Raw genomic sequence first — 14,223 nt, 5'->3', positions numbered from 1 at the left:
CAGCCGATCGCGCTAGCCAATCGCGCCAACGAGAGTGTCCTCCTCCACTCTCACCACCATCAGAACATATCTTCAAAGCTATCAGCCCAAAGAAAAAAAGCGCCGCACCACCACCCGGTGGGCTCAAACCTCCAACCTTTCGGTTAACAGCTGATCGTGCTAGCCAATGCGCATGCGCCACGGAGACAGTCGTGCTCCACTCTCACCACCATCAGAACATTTTTCCAAAGGTATCAGCGCAAAGAGAAAAGCAACACACCACTCCCGGGAGGGCTCAAACCTCCAATTTTTGGGTTAACAGCCGATTGCGCTAGCCAATCGCGCCATGGAGAGTGTCCTGCTCCACTCTCATCATTATCAGAACATATCTTCAAAGCTATCAGCCCAAAGAAAAAAAAGCGCCGCCCCAACATCGGGTGGGCTCAAACCTCCAACCTTTCGGTTAACAGCTGATCGCGCTAGCCAATTGCGCCACGGAGACAGTCGTGCTCCACTCTCACCCCCGTCATAACATTTCTTCATAGCTATCAGCCCAAAGAAAAATAAGCGCCGCACCAACACCGGGGGGGCTCCAAACTCCAATTTTTCGGTTAACAGCCGAACGTGCTAGCCAATTGCGCCCCGGAGACAGTCGTGCTTCACTCTCACCACCATCAGAACACATCTTCATAGCTATCAGTGCAAAGAAAAAAGCAACACACCACTCCCGGGAGGGCTCGAACCTCCAAACCTTTCGGTTAACAGCCGATCGCGTTAGCCATTTGCGCCACGAAGAGTGTCCTGCTCCACTCTCACCACCATCAGAACATATCTTGAAAGCTATCAGCCCAAAGAAAAAAAAAGCGCCGCACCACCACCGGGTGGGCTCAAACCTCCAACCTTTCGGTTAACAGCTGATCGTGCTAGCCAATGCGCATGCGCCACGGAGACAGTCGTGCTCTACTCTCACCCCCATCACAACATTTCTTCAGAGCTATCTGCCCAAAGAAAAAGAAGCGCCGCACCACCACCGGCTGGGCTCGAGCCTCCAACCTTTTGGTTAACAGCCGATCGCGCTAGCCAATTGCGCCACGGAGACAGTCGTGCTCACTCTCACCACCGTCAAAACATTTGTTCAGGGCTATCAGCCCAAAGGAAAAAAAGCGGCGCACCAACACCGGGTGGGCTCGAACCTCAAACCTTTCGGTTAACAGCCCATCTCGCTAGCCGAAATCGAAACGGAGACAGTCCTGCTCCACTCTCACCACCATCAGAACACATCTTCAAAGCTATCAGCGCAAAGAAAAAAGCAACACACCACTCCCGGGAGGGCTCGAACCTCCAACATTTCGGTTAACAGCCGATCGCGCTAGCAAATTGCGCCACGGAGACAGTCGTTCTCCAATCTCACCATCGTCAGAACATGTCTTCAAAGCTATCAGTGCAAAGAAAAAGCAACACATCACTCCCGGGAGGGCTCGAACCTGCAACCTTTTGGTTAACAGCCGATTGCACTAGCCAATGGCGTCCACGGAGACAGTCGTGCTTCACTCTCACCACCATCAGAACATATCTTCAAAGCTATCAGCGCAAAGAAAAAAGCGACACACCACTCCCGGGAGGGCTCGAAACTCCAATTTTTCGGTTAACAGCCGAATGTGCTAGCCAATGGCGCCACGGAGACAGTCGTGCTCCAATCTCACCACCGTCAGAACATTTCTCCAAAGCTATCAGCGCAAAGAAAAAAGCAACACACCACTCCCGGGAGGGCTAAAACCTCCAATTTTTCGGTTAACAGCCGAACGTGCTAGCCAATTGCGCCACGGAGACAGTCGTGTTCCACTCTCACCACCATCAGAACATATCTTCAAAGCTATCAGCGGAAAGAAAAAAGCAACACACCACTCCGGGGAGGGCTGAAATCTTCAATTTTTCGGTTAACAGCCGAACGTGCTAGCCAATTGCGCCACGGAGACAGTCGTGCTCTAATCTCACCACCGTCAGAACATGTCTCCAAAGCTATCAGCGCAAAGAAAAAAGCAACACACCACTCCCGGGAGTGCTCAAACCTCCAATTTTTTGGTTAACAGCCGATTGCGCTAGCCAATCGCGCCACGGAGAGTGTCCTGCTCCACTCTCATCATTATGAGAACATATCTTCAAAGCTATCAGCCCAAAGAAAAAAAAAGCGCCGCACCACCGGCTGGGCTCGAGCCTCCAACCTTTCGGTTAACAGCCGATCGCGCTAGCCAATTGCGCCACGGAGACAGTCATGCTCCACTCTCACCACCATCAGAACATATCTTCAAAGCTATCATCGGAAAGAAAAAAGCAACACACCACTCCGGGGAGGGCTGAAACCTCCAATTTTTCGGTTAACAGCCGAACGTGCTAGCCAATTGCGCCACGGAGACAGTCGTGCTCTAAACTCACCACCGTCAGAACATGTCTCCAAAGCTATCAGCGCAAAGAGAAAAGCAACACACCACTCCCGGGAGGGCTCAAACCTCCAATTTTTCGGTTAACAGCCGATTGCGCTAGCCAATCGCGCCACGAAGAGTGTCCTGCTCCACTCTCATCATTATCAGAACATATCTTCAAAGCTATCAGCCCAAAGAAAAAAAAGCGCCGCACCACCGGCTGGGCTCGAGCCTCCAACCTTTCGGTTAACAGCCGATCGCGCTAGCCAATTGCGCCACGGAGACAGTCATGCTCCACTCTCACCACCATCAGAACATATCTTCAAAGCTATCAGCGCAAAGAAAAAAGCGACACACCACTCCCAGGAGGGCTCGAAACTCCAATTTTTCGGTTAACAGTCGAATGTGCTAGCCAATGGCGCCACGGAGACAGTCGTGCTCCAATCTCACCACCGTCAGAACATTTCTCCAAAGCTATCAGCGCAAAGAAAAAAGCAACACACCACTCCCGGGAGGGCTAAAACCTCCAATTTTTCGGTTAACAGCCGAACGTGCTAGCCAATTGCGCCACGGAGACAGTCGTGTTCCACTCTCACCACCATCAGAACATATCTTCAAAGCTATCAGCGGAAAGAAAAAAGCAACACACCACTCCGGGGAGGGCTGAAACCTCCAATTTTTCGGTTAACAGCCGAACGTGCTAGCCAATTGCGCCACGGAGACAGTCGTGCTCTAATCTCACCACCGTCAGAACATGTCTCCAAAGCTATCAGCGCAAAGAAAAAAGCAACACACCACTCCCGGGAGGGCTCGAACCTCCAACCTTTCGGTTAACAGCCGATCGCGCTAGCCAATCGCGCCAACGAGAGCGTCCTGCTCCACTCTCACCACCATCAGAACATATCTTCAAAGCTATCAGCCCAAAGAAAAAAAGCGCCGCACCACCACCCGGTGGGCTCAAACCTCCAACCTTTCGGTTAACAGCTGATCGTGCTAGCCAATGCGCATGCGCCACGGAGACAGTCGTGCTCCACTCTCACCACCATCAGAACATTTTTCCAAAGGTATCAGCGCAAAGAGAAAAGCAACACACCACTCCCGGGAGGGCTCAAACCTCCAATTTTTGGGCTAACAGCCGATTGCGCTACCCAATCGCGCCACGGAGAGTGTCCTGCTCCACTCTCATCATTATCAGAACATATCTTCAAAGCTATCAGCCCAAAGAAAAAGAAAAGCGCCGCCCCAACATCGGGTGGGCTCAAACCTCCAACCTTTCGGTTAACAGCTGATCGCGCTAGCGAATTGCGCCACGGAGACAGTCGTGCTCCACTCTCACCCCCGTCATAACATTTCTTCATAGCTATCAGCCCAAAGAAAAATAAGCGCCACACCAACACCGGGTGGGCTCCAAACTCCAATTTTACGGTTAACAGCCGAACGTGCTAGCCAATTGCGCCCCGGAGACAGTCGTGCTTCACTCTCACCACCATCAGAACACATCTTCATAGCTATCAGTGCAAAGAAAAAAGCAACACACCACTCCCGGGAGGGCTCGAACCTCCAAACCTTTCGGTTAACAGCCGATTGCGTTAGCCATTTGCGCCACGAAGAGTGTCCTGCTCCACTCTCACCACCATCAGAACATATCTTGAAAGCTATCAGCCCAAAGAAAAAAAAAGCGCCGCACCACCACCGGGTGGGCTCAAACCTCCAACCTTTCGGTTAACAGCTGATCGTGCTAGCCAATGAGCATGCGCCACGGAGACAGTCGTGCTCTACTCTCACCCCCGTCACAACATTTCTTCAGAGCTATCAGCCCAAAGAAAAAGAAGCGCCCACCACCACCGGCTGGGCTCGAGCCTCCAACCTTTTGGTTAACAGCCGATCGCGCTAGCCAATTGCGCCACGGAGACAGTCGTGCTCCACTCTCACCACCGTCAAAACATTTGTTCAGGGCTATCAGCCCGAAGGAAAAAAAGCGCCGCACCACCACCGGGTGGGCTCGAACCTCCAACCTTTCGGTTAACAGCCGATCGCGCTAGCCGATTGCGCCACGGAGACAGTCGTGCTCCACTCTCACCACCGTCAGAACATTTCTCCAAAGCTATTAGCGCAAAGAAAAAAGCAACACACCACTCCCGGGAGGGCTCAAACCTCCAATTTTTCGGTTAACAGCCGAACGTGCTAGCCAATCGCGCCACGGAGACAGTCGTGCTCCACTCTCACCACCATCAGAACATATCTTCAAAGCTATCAGCGGAAAGAAAAAAGCAACACACCACTCCGGGGAGGGCTGAAACCTCCAATTTTTCGGTTAACAGCCGAACGTGCTGGCCAATTGCGCCACGGAGACAGTCGTGCTCCAATCTCACCACCGTCAGAACATGTCTCCAAAGCTATCAGTGCAAAGAAAAAGCAACACATCACTCCCGGGAGGGCTCGAACCTGCAACCTTTTGGTTAACAGCCGATCGCACTAGCCAATTGCGTCCACGGAGACCGTCAAGCTTCACTCTCACCACCATCAGAACACATCTTCATAGCTATCAGTACAAAGAAAAAAGCAACACACCACTCCCGGGAGGGCTCGAACCTCCAAACGTTTCGGTTAACGGCCGATCGCGCTAGCCATTTGCGCCACGAAGAGTGTCCTGCTCCACTCTCACCACCATCAGAACATATCTTCAAAGCTATCAGCCCAAAGAAAAAAAAAGCGCCGCACCACCACCGGGTGTGCTCAAACCTCCAACCTTTCGGTTAACAGCTGATCGCGCTAGCCAATGCGCATGCGCCACGGAGACAGTCGTGCTCCACTCTCACCCCCGTCACAGCATTTCTTCAGAGCTATCAGCCCAAAGGAAAAAAAGCGCCGCACCACCACCGGGAGGGCTCGAACCTCCAAACCTTTCAGTTAACAGCCGATCGCGCCAGCCAATGGCGCCACGGAGACAGTCGTGCTCCACTCTCACCACCATCAGAACATATCTTCAAAGCTATCAGCGCAAAGAAAAAAGCGACACACCACTCCCGGCATGGCTCGAAACTCCAACCTTTCGGTTAACAGCCGATCGCGCTAGGCAATCGCGCCACGGAGAGTGTCTTGCTCCACTCTCACCACCATCAGAACATATCTTCAAAGCTATCAGCCCAAAAAAAAGCGCCGCACCACCACCGGTTGGGCTCAAACCTCCAACCTTTCGGTTAACAGCTGATCGCGCTAGCCAATTGCGCCACGGAAACAGTCGTGCTCCACTCTCACCCCCGTCATAACATTTCTTCAGGGCTATCAGCCCAAAGAAAAAGAAGCGCCGCACCGCCACCGGGTGGGCTCCAAACTCCAATTTTTCGGTTAACAGCCGAACGTGCTTGCCAATTGCGCCACGGAGACAGTCGTACTCCAGTCTCACCACCGTCAGAACATTTGTCCAAAGCTATCAGCGCAAAAAAAAGCGCACCACCACGACCGGGTGGGCTCGAACCTCAAACCTTTCGGTTAACAGCCCATCGTGCTAGCCGAAAGCGAAACGGAGACAGTCGTGCTCCACTCTCACCACCATCAGAACACATCTTCAAAGCTATCAGCGCAAAGAAAAAAGCAACACACCACTCCCAGGAGGGCTCGAACCTCCAACCTTTCGGTTAAAAGCCGATCGCGCTAGCAAATTGCGCCACGGAGACAGTCGTGCTCCAATCTCACCATCGTCAGAACATGTCTTCAAAGCTATCAGTGCAAAGAAAAAGCAACACACCACTCCCGGGAGGGCTCGAACCTCCAACCAATCGGTTAACAGCCGATCGCGCTAGCAAATTGCGCCAAGGAGACAGTCGTGCTTCAATCTCACCATCGTCAGAACATGTCTTCAAAGCTATCAGTGCAAAGAAAAAGCAACACACCACTCCCGGGAGTGCTCGAAACTCTAACCTTTTGGTTAACAGCCGATCGCGCTAGCCAATTGCGTCCACGGAGACAGTTGTCCTTCACTCTCACCACCATCAGAACACATCTTCATAGCTATCAGTGCAAAGAAAAAAGCAACACACCACTCCCGGGAGGGCTCGAACCTCCAAACCTTTCGGTTAACAACCGATCGCGCCTGCCATTTGCGCCACGAAGACAGTCGTGCTCCACTCTCACCACCGTCAGAACATTTCTCCAAAGCTATCAGCGCAAAGAAAAAAGCAACACACCACTCCCGGGAGGGCTCAAACCTCCAATTTTTCGGTTAACAGCCGGACGTGCTAGCCAATTGCGCCACGGAGAAAGTCGTGCTCCACTCTCACCACCATCAGAACATATCTTCAAAGCTATCAGCGGAAAGAAAAAAGCAACACACCACTCCGGGGAGGGCTGAAACCTCCAATTTTTCGGTTAACAGCCGAACGTGCTAGCCAATTGCGTCCACGGAGACAGTCGTGTTTCACTCTCACCACCATCAGAACACATCTTCATAGCTATCAGTGCAAAGAAAAAAAGCAACACACCACTCCCGGGAGGGCTCGAACCTCCAAACCTTTCGGTTAACAGCCGATCGCGCTAGCCATTTGCGCCACGAAGACAGTCGTGCTCCACTCTCACCACCGTCAGAACATTTCTCCAAAGCTATCAGCGCAAAGAAAAAAGCAACACACCACTCCCGGGAGGGCTCAAACCTCCAATTTTTCGGTTAACAGCCGAACGTGCTAGCCAATTACGCCACTGAGACAGTCGTGCTCCACTCTCACCACCATCAGAACATATCTTCAAAGCTATCAGCGGAAAGAAAAAAGCATCACACCACTCCGGGGAGGGCTGAAACCTCCAATTTTTCGGTTAACAGCCGAACGTGCTAGCCAATTGCGCCACGGAGACAGTCGTGCTCCACTCTCACCACCGTAAGAACATTTTTTAGAGCTATCAGCCCAAAGGAAAAAAAGCGCCGCACCACCAGCGGGTGGGCTCGAACCTCAAACCTTTCGGTTAACAGCCCATCGCGCTAGCCGAAATCGAAACGGAGATAGTCATGCTCCACTCTCACCACCATCACAACACATCTTCAAAGCTATCAGCGCAAAGAATAAAGCAGCACACCACTCCGGGGAGGGCTGAAACCTCCAATTTTCCGGTTAACAGCCGAACGTGCTAGCCAATTGCGCCACGGAGACCGTCGTGCTCCAATCTCACCACCGTAAGAGCATGTCTCCAAAGCTATCAGCGCAAAGAAAAAAGCAACACACCACTTCCGAGGGGGCTCGAAACTCCAACCTTTTGGTTAACAACCGATCGCGCTAGCCGATTGCGCCCAAGAGACAGTCGTGCTCCACTCTCACCACCGTCAGAACATTTTTTCAGAGCTATCAGCCCAAAGGAAAACAAGCGCCGCACCACCACCGGGTGGGCTCGAACCTCAAACCTTTCGGTTAACAGCCCATCGCGCTAGCCGAAATCGAAACGGAGACAGTCCTGCTCCACTCTCACCACCATCAGAACACATCTTCAAAGCTATCAGCGCAAAGAAAAAAGCAACACACCACTCCCGGGAGGGCTCGAACCTCCAACATTTCGGTTAACAGCCGATCGCGCTAGCAAATTGCGCCACGGAGACAGTCGTTCTCCAATCTCACCATCGTCAGAACATGTCTTCAAAGCTATCAGTGCAAAGAAAAAGCAACACATCACTCCCGGGAGGGCTCGAACCTGCAACCTTTTGGTTAACAGCCGATCGCACTAGCCAATTGCGTCCACGGAGACAGTCGTGCTTCACTCTCACCACCATCAGAACACATCTTCATAGCTATCAGTACAAAGAAAAAAAAATTGCCCGCAGCTTCCCTCGGGGGAACACTGAGGAGGTTGCGGACCATATAATTGGTTAACGGGGTGTTAAAGTGCGACTTACTTAGGTCGATGGCTAAATTGGTTAACGTGGTTGTGAAATGGGGTGTTAAATTGCGACTTACTTGGGTCGATGGCTAAATTGGTTAACGTGGTTGTAGGAGGGGGTGTTAAATGAGTGAACACGTACACACGTATGCGAAAGGGCGGCGCTGGTCGAAGGGACGTCGATCATTGTGTTTGTGGATTCGTTGGAATTCATTTCACCGCGACCTTGGACGTCGACGCGCCATACAAACCAACCGACGAGCGGCAACTGAGCGAGCGAGCGCCGACCTTGAGTATATATACAGCACGACGGCGCATGCACTGTCAGCTGTTGAATGTTCTCGAAGCGCGACGCCACATGCGCGTCCACTGGAGAATCAGGAGAATTGTAGATGTCGAACGCGGTGTGTAGAGGAGGAAGGTTGCACAGATGGTGGAGGAGTGGGCGACGGCGCGACGGCGCATGCGCGCGCGTCAGCTGTCGAATGTTCGAGAAGCGGTGCGGACGGCGCGGACGGCGCACTACAAGGCGCGAGTATAAGATGCTCCGCATCTAAAAGCAACACACCACTCCCGGGAGGGCTCGAACCTCCAAACCTTTCGGTTAACAGCCGATCGCGCTAGCCATTTGCGCCACGAAGAGTGTCCTCTCCACTCTCACCACCATCAGAACATATCTTCAAAGCTATCAGCCCAAAGAAAAAAAAAGCGCCACACCACCACCGGGTGTGCTCAAACCTCCAACCTTTCGGTTAACAGCTGATCGCGCTAGCCACTGCGCATGCGCCACGGAGACAGTCGTGCTCCACTCTCACCCCCGTCACAGCATTTCTTCAGAGCTATCAGCCCAAAGAAAAAAAAGCGCCGCACCACCACCGGGAGGGCTCGAACCTCCAAACCTTTCAGTTAACAGCCGATCGCGCTAGCCAATGGCGCCACGGAGACAGTCGTGCTCCACTCTCACCACCATCAGAACATATCTTCAAAGCTATCAGCGCAAAGAAAAAAGCAACACACCACTCTCGGGATGGCTCGAAACTCCAACCTTTCGGTTAACAGCCGATCGCGCTAGGCAATCCCGCCACGGAGAGTGTCTTGCTCCACTCTCACCACCATCAGAACATATCTTCAAAGCTATCAGCCCAAAGAAAAAAAAGCGCCGCACCACCACCGGTTGGGCTCGAACCTCCAACCTTTCGGTAAACAGCTCATCGCGCTAGCCAATTGCGCCACGGAGACAGTCGTGCTCCACTCTCACCCCCGTCATAACATTTCTTCAGAGCTATCAGCCCAAAGAAAAGGAAGCGCCGCACCAACACCGGGTGGGCTCCAAACTCCAATTTTTCGGTTAACAGCCGAACGTGCTTGCCAATTGCGCCACGGAGGCAGTCGTACTCCAATCTCACCACCGTCAGAGCATTTGTCCAAAGCTATCAGCGCAAAAAAAAGCGCCCCACCACGACCGGGTGGGCTCGAACCTCCAACATTTCGGTTAACAGCCGACCGCGCTAGCCAATTGCGCCACAGATACAGTCGTGCTCCACTCTCACCACCATCAGAATATATCTTCAAAGCTATCAGCGCAAAGAAAAAAGCCACACACCACTCCCGGGAGGGCTCGAACCTCCAACCTTTCGGTTAACAGCCGAACGTGCTAGCCAATTGCGCCACGGAGACAGTCGTGCTCCACTCTCACCACCATCAGAACATATCTTCAAAGCTATCAGCGGAAAGAAAAAAGCAACACACCACTCCGGGGAGGGCTGAAACTTCCAATTTTTCGGTTAAAAGCCGAACGTGCTAGCCAATTGCGCCACGGAGACAGTCGTGCTCTAATCTCACCACCGTCAGAACATGTCTCCAAAGCTATCAGCGCAAAGAAAAAAGCAACACACCACTCCCGAGGGGGCTCAAAACTCCAACCTTTTGGTTAACAACCAATCGCGCTAGCCGATTGCGCCCAAGAGACAGTCGTGCTCCACTCTCACCACCGTCAGAACATTTTTTCAGAGCTATCAGCCCAAAGGAAAAAAAGCGCCGCACCACCACCGGGTGGGCTCGAACCTCAAACCTTTCGGTTAACAGCCCATCGTGCTAGCCGAAAGCGAAACGGAGACAGTCGTGCTCCACTCTCACCACGATCAGAACACATCTTCAAAGCTATCAGCGCAAAGAAAAAAGCAACACACCACTCCCGGGAGGGCTCGAACCTCCAAACTTTCGGTTAAAAGCCGATCGCGCTAGCAAATTGCGCCACGGAGACAGTCGTGCTCCAATCTCACCATCGTCAGAACATGTCTTCAAAGCTATCAGTGCAAAGAAAAAGCAACACACCACTCCCGGGAGGGCTCGAACCTCCAACCATTCGGTTAACAGCCGATCGCGCTAGCAAATTGCGCCACGGAGACAGTCGTGCTTCAATCTCACCATCGTCAGAACATGTCTTCAAAGCTATCAGTGCAAAGAAAAAGCAACACACCACTCCCGGGAGGGCTCGAAACTCAAACCTTTTGGTTAACAGCCGATCGCGCTAGCCAATTGCGTCCACGGAGACAGTCGTGCTTCACTCTCACCACCATCAGAACACATCTTCATAGCTATCAGTGCAAAGAAAAAAGCAACACACCTCTCCCGGGAGGGCTCGAACCTCCAAACCTTTCGGTTAACAGCCGATCGCGCTAGCCATTTGCGCCACGAAGACAGTCGTGCTCCACTCTCACCACCGTCAGAACATTTCTCCAAAGCTATCAGCGCAAAGAAAAAAGCAACACACCACTCCCGGGAGGGCTCAAACCTCCAATTTTTCGGTTAACAGCCGAACGTGCTAGCCAATTACGCCACGGAGACAGTCGTGCTCCACTCTCACCACCATCAGAACATTTCTTCAAAGCTATCAGCGGAAAGAAAAAAGCATCACACCACTCCGGGGAGGGCTGAAACCTCCAATTTTTCGGTTAACAGCCGAACGTGCTAGATAATTGCGCCACGGAGACAGTCGTGCTCCAATCTCACCACCGTCAGAACATGTCTCCAAAGCTATCAGCGCAAAGAAAAAAGCAACACACCACTCCCGAGGGGGCTCAAAACTCCAACCTTTTGGTTAACAACCGATCGCGCTAGCCGATTGCGCCCAAGAGACAGTCGTGCTCCACTCTCACCACCGTCAGAACATTTTTTCAGAGCTATCAGCCCAAAGGAAAAAAAAGCGCCGCACCACCACCGGGTGGGCTCGAACCTCCAACCTTTCGGTTAACAGCGCATCGCGCTAGCCAAAATCGCCACGGAGACAGTCGTGCTCCACTCTCACCACTGTCAGAACATTTCTCCAAAGCTATCAGCTCAAAGAAAAAAAAGCGACACACCATCCCCGGGAGCGCTCAAACCTTCAGCCTTTCGGTTAACAGCCGATTGCGCTAGGCAATTGCGCCACGGAAACAGTCCTGCTCCACTCTAACCACCATCAGTACATATCTTCAAAGCTATCAGCCCAAAGAAAAAAAGCGCCACACCACCGGGTCGGCTCGAACCTCCAACCTTTCGGTTAACAGCCGATCGCGCTAGCCAATTGCGCCACGGAGACAGTCGTGCTCCGCTCTCACCACCATCAGAACACATCTTCAAAGCTATCAGCGCAAAGAAAAAAGCAAGACACCACTCCCGGGAGGGCTCGAACCTCCAACCTTTCGGTTAACAGCCGATCGCGCTAGCAAATTGCGCCACGGAGACAGTCGTGCTTCACTCTCACCACCATCAGAACACATCTTCATAGCTATCAGTGCAAAGAAAAAAGCAACACACCACTCCCGCGAGGGCTCGAACCTCCGAACCTTTCGGTTAACAGCCGATCGCGCTAGCCATTTGCGCCACGAAGAGTGTCCTGCTCCACTCTCACCACCATCAGAACATATCTTCAAAGCTATCAGGCCAAAGAAAAAAAAAGTGCCGCACCACCACCGGGTGTGCTCAAACCTCCAACCTTTCGGTTAACAGCTGATCGCGCTAGCCAGTGCGCATGCGCCACGGAGACAGTCGTGCTCCACTCTCACCCCCGTCACAACATTTCTTCAGAGCTATCAGCCCAAAGAAAAAGAAGCGCCGCACCGCCACCGGCTGGGCTCGAGCCTTCAAGCTTTCGGTTAACAGCCGATCGCGCTAGCCAATTGCGCCACGGAGACAGTCGTGCTCCACTCTCACCACCATCAGAACATATCTTCAAAGCTATCAGCGCAAAGGAAAAAGCGACACACCACTCCCGGGATGGCTCGAAACTGCAACCTTTCGGTTAACAACCGATCGGGCTAGCCAATTGCGCCACGGAGAGTGTCCTGCTCCACTCTCACCACCATCAGAACATATCTTCAAAGCTATCAGCCCAAAGAAAAAAAAGCGCCGCACCACCACCGGTTGGGCTCAAACCTCCAACCTTTCGGTTAACAGCTGATCGCGCTAGCCAATGCGCGAGCGCCACGGAGACAGTCGTGCTCTACTCTCACCCCCGTCACAACATTTCTTCAGAGCTATCAGCCCAAAGAAAAAGAAGCACCGCACCACCACCGGCTGGGCTCGTGCCGCCAACCTTTCGGTTAACAGCCGATCGCGCTAGCCAAAATCGCAACGGAGACAGTCGTGCTCCACTCTCACCACTGTCAGAACATATCTTCAAAGCTATCAGCGCAAACAAAAAAGCAACACACCACTCCTGGGAGGGCTCGAAACTCCAACCTTTTGGTTAACAGCCGATCGCGCTAGCAAATTGCGCCACGGAGACAGTCGTGCTCCAATCTCACCATCGTCAGAACATGTCTTCAAAGCTATCAGTGCAAAGAAAAAGCAACACACCACTCCCGGGAGGGCTCGAACCTCCAACCATTCGGTTAACAGCCGATCGCGCTAGCAAATTGCGCCACGGAGACAGTCGTGCTTCAATCTCACCATCGTCAGAACATGTCTTCAAAGCTATCAGTGCAAAGAAAAAGCAACACACCACTCCCGGGAGGGCTCGAAACTCCAACCTTTTGGTTAACAGCCGATCGCGCTAGCCACTTGCGTCCACGGAGACAGTCGTGCTTCACTCTCACCACCATCAGAACACATCTTCATAGCTATCAGTGCAAAGAAAAAAGCAACACACCACTCCCGGGAGGGCTCGAACCTCCAAACCTTTCGGTTAACAGCCGAACGTGCTAGCCAATTGCGCCACGGAGAAAGTCGTGCTCCACTCTCACCACCATCAGAACATATCTTCAAAGCTATCAGCGGAAAGAAAAAAGCAACACACCACTCCGGGGATGGCTGAAACCTCCAATTTTTCGGTTAACAGCCGAACGTGCTAGCCAATTGCGTCCACGGAGACAGTCGTGCTTCACTCTCACCACCATCAGAACACATCTTCATAGCTATCAGTGCAAAGAAAAAAGCAACACACCACTCCCGGGAGGGCTCGAACCTCCAAACCTTTCGGTTAACAGCCGATCGCGCTAGCCATTTGCGCCACGAAGGCAGTCGTGCTCCACTCTCACCACCGTCATAACATTTCTCCAAAGCTATCAGCGCAAAGAAAAAAGCAACACACCACTCCCGGGAGGGCTCAAACCTCCACTTTTTCGTTTAACTGCCGAACGTGCTAGCCAATTACGCCACGGAGACAGTCGTGCTCTACTCTCACCACCATCAGAACATATCTTCAAAGCTATCACCGGAAAGAAAAAAGCATCACACCACTCCGGGGAGGGCTGAAACCTCCAACCTTTTGGTTAACAACCGATCGCGCTAGCCGATTGCGCACAAGAGACAGTCGTGCTCCACTCTCACCACCGTCAGAACATTTTTTCAGAGCTATCAGCCCAAAGGAAAAAAAGCGCCGCACCACCACCGGGTGGGCTCGAACCTCAAACCTTTCGGTTAACAGCCCATCGTGCTAGCCGAAAGCGAAACGGAGACAGTCGTGCTCCACTCTCACCACCAT

Source organism: Rhipicephalus microplus, unplaced genomic scaffold (genome assembly GCF_043290135.1).
Source record: "Rhipicephalus microplus isolate Deutch F79 unplaced genomic scaffold, USDA_Rmic scaffold_163, whole genome shotgun sequence".
Taxonomy (NCBI): Eukaryota; Metazoa; Arthropoda; class Arachnida; order Ixodida; family Ixodidae; genus Rhipicephalus; species Rhipicephalus microplus.
The sequence above is the reverse complement of the archived record's forward strand: the minus strand, read 5'-3'. Positions refer to the sequence as shown.